The following is a 3,626-nucleotide window of genomic DNA, read 5'->3' as shown; positions in this document are numbered from 1 at the left end:
AAGTTGTAATTTTGCTTATTTTATGTTTCTTTTAGCTCAATTGTCCCTTCAATGTACAGATTTGTTACGTGGGTGGCTCACAGAATTAAGCGGGAATTAAGGGCTTCTCTGCCTTAATGACAGGAAAACTGTCGGGTTTCTATTCACTGATATTGATGTTAATGTAAGTTATTGCTTACTTTTATATTTATTTTGGAGAAATTAATAAATAGCTACTATGAGTTTGAAAATGCATTTTAAAATAAAAATCTGTGGTACTAATTAGACCAAACTAGTTTCTGATATCGACTTGAATCGTTACTCTGATGTAGTCAACTACTGATAAAAATTTTCTTATTTTTTGCTCAAAATGATCTTTAGTGTCTTAATTGAAATAATTAAATGAATAAAACTTTCTTTTATTATACTTTGAAAGTGCCATGTTTAATATTTACTCTAAAGTATATTGTCTCTTTCAGATTATTTGGGTTCAATTTCATTTGACAATTAGGGTCTTTATTCAGATTTAATTGCTTTCTGCTATGTTTTTACCCAAATGCAGTGTTAACATGAGGAATGTAATTTACATATCAGAGTAAGCCTAAACCATATTGGCATTTCAAAACATCACACACAATAAGTAATGTCTGATTACTAGTAGATCTGCATCAAAAGTTCAGTTGAATCCAAAATATCATTTACTAGTACAAATGTCAGGCAACGTTGCAAGAAAACTGAATAAGACAGCATTAAAAAAAAAAAAAAGACAGCATTTTTTCCACAAAAGTATCATAGCTCTTATTAGGGGAAACAAAACAAAACAAAATAAAAAACAAAAACAACAATGTAAAAGCAATAATCTGAAATAGGTAAGATAGAAATGTAATGTAGCATAGAAGATATTTTAATAATTCTGTCTATGAAGGTTAAAAAAGCTTTTCAGAGAAGATGATGCTAGAGAAGATTTGAGTGTCTTTTGTGAACTCCAGGAAAATTTAGGGCTAAGTAAATTTAGTAGTAACTGGTATCCAATAATATTACTGGAATATAAAGTGTGAAGAAGGAAATGTCAGGAATTGAGGCAAGAGAAGACAAGGGGCAATAAGCCAGAGTGCCTCACATGCTGAGTTATGATACAGACTTCATTTTAAATGAGAACTATTGGAATAACTGATTGAAGTGACATGTTCACACAATATTTCAGAAAGATAATGTGAAAGTAATATGAAAGTCATGGAGTCACAGAAAAAGGAAGCAGGAAAGATGCAAAGTAAAGATGCAAAATCATTAACCACCTTGCATATAAAAATGTATTTTAAAATAAAAATCTTTTATACTAATTAGACCAAAGTACTTTCTGAAGTCTTGAATCATTCCCTGAGGTAGTTAACTACTGGTAGAATAGTTCTAGAAACTGAGAATATGATGGCTATTAAGGCACAATGAGTGATGGAAAACATTTAAAGTTGTAATCTGACTGCCCTCAGATGGGTGCCCAGAGCACTTCAATTTTGTCACTGTGCCTTCCCTACTTCACTTGTACCTTCTCTCTTTGCTCCAGAACTCTGACTTCATCTTACATTTGTCCCACATTGACAAAGCCTGGAAAACTGTTCACTCTGCATTCTCAGATTCTTCAGAATTCCTTTCTACAAAGAATAAGACTTCTCTATTACCAGTGCTGATCACTTCTCATAACACCAAACTATTGTAACATTATGCCAAAATCTTCTCAATCTCACCAGGAGTAAAGTTAAGGAAGAACAGAAGGAGCGAAATGGTCAGAAAATACCCTTTGCCCCACTCTCTTTTCTTAATGAAACCTATGTGCCATAGCAAAGGAAAGTCTTTTGTGCTTTAACCTTGATGCAGAGAGAGGAATTGAGCTACTCTCTTACTCTTCATACCAGGAAAGAACTCGCATCTTCCATAGAGATGTTCATGTCATTACTGGTCATTCATACAGGGAAGATTTTCTGACACCTATTGTGAGGAACTGTCATCTACCCTGGACAGAGACCTTTCCTGCTCATCATTCTAGTCTTTACTCATCTATACTGCAGCCCTTAGAATTAGTCCGTCAAATTTCTACCTAGAAAACAGTGTCCCAGTTTCCATGGACTTAACCTCAAAGGTCTCTGCATTTAAGATCTATGGAAATCAGTGCAGTAGAAGATACAGGATTGACAGGGTCCCTGGGAACTGATCTTTAGGCTGCTGATTTTTCCTTCTCATTCTCCTTCACTCCTTCATACATATCCCTGAGTGGGTGCCATATTAAGTAATGTAAGCAGGCTGTTATCAGTTTAGAGTATATGATTATCATCTCCCCTGCCCTATGCCTGGCCTATTTCTGTAACTGGGTAAAAACATTTTATGATGCAGTAACTTTTCCGCTTGGTCGCAGTTTCTGGCTGCAACTGGCAAACTCAAATATTCAAAGAAGTCTTCAAGTTATAAAGTCCCTTTCCAGCAGTTTGCTAAAAACTTCTGTATTTAAAGCAAAATCTTTTCCTCAGGTAGCAATTCCTGCGATCTTACCTAGGTGTGTTACTGCATTTTCTGATACTTGCTGTTATGTCAAACTGTCAGAACTAATCAACTGGCCTAAAACCTGTCCTATTTAGCTACTTGCTATGTGATATTCTCCTTAACAATCCCATTACCACATACATAACTTTCACAGACTTATTTGGTATTTTTTATTTTTTGTCACTGCCCCCCAATGAGCACACACAGCACACCATGATCACCACCATCTCTAAAATGTAAATTCCATGAAGGCAAAAATTGTGTCTGACTTAGTCACCACCATATTCTCAATGCCTCAAATAAGAGCTAGCGTACAATAGGTTCTCAAACCATATGTTTTGAGTGTTGGTAGACAATTACTATTCATAGATCTCTTACATCTCTGCATAGTTTGTCAATAAAGACACTATAGTTTAAATGATGTTTCAAACAGCTTTGAAAGATAGAGATAATATTCTGAAGCAAAATGCAAGTTTATTCACAGCCTAGCAAGATGGAGATACTGTCTCTCTTTGGAGCACAGAACAGGCATGTTTCCTCTCCTTTATAAAATATTCAGGTTTTCTAAGAACTGAGTTACTCTCCTCTTAGGAAACCCACTGTGGGTGCCAGTGTCACCCGGATGTTCACACAATACCATATGGGGATTTGGGTTTGCAGAACTGTTACACACACACACACACACCCCACTACTATGTTTGCTACTGTTATTATTATGAGTAATAAAGTCTTTGTCTCTCACCCAGGAGCATTGTTTATTTTACCAGTATCCATAAAACTGTGGCAAGCTAAATTCGCAACTTAGAAATAAAGGTGAAGTCTCAGACCCTTCACAGATCTTGGCAGTTGTAGTGATAAGGATGGAATACTGACATAGCCATAACTTAATGGAAAGGAAGATTAAGACCTCAAAAATAAGCTAATGGGATTTGAGAGAAGTCTATGAGTTTCAGCAGCAAAAAACACTGACCAAATAATATCATCTACAGGACAAAAAAATGATTCTTCAGTTTCTTGGCTGTTAATCAGGAGGAATTGGACAGGCCGCTTCAGGATAACAATAGGGAAATAGATACAAAGTCAGCTGTCCAAATAGTGCCCTCGCTGTTAACTTC

Source organism: Meles meles, chromosome 2 (genome assembly GCF_922984935.1).
Source record: "Meles meles chromosome 2, mMelMel3.1 paternal haplotype, whole genome shotgun sequence".
NCBI classification, from domain to species: domain Eukaryota; kingdom Metazoa; phylum Chordata; class Mammalia; order Carnivora; family Mustelidae; genus Meles; species Meles meles.
The sequence above is the reverse complement of the archived record's forward strand: the minus strand, read 5'-3'. Positions refer to the sequence as shown.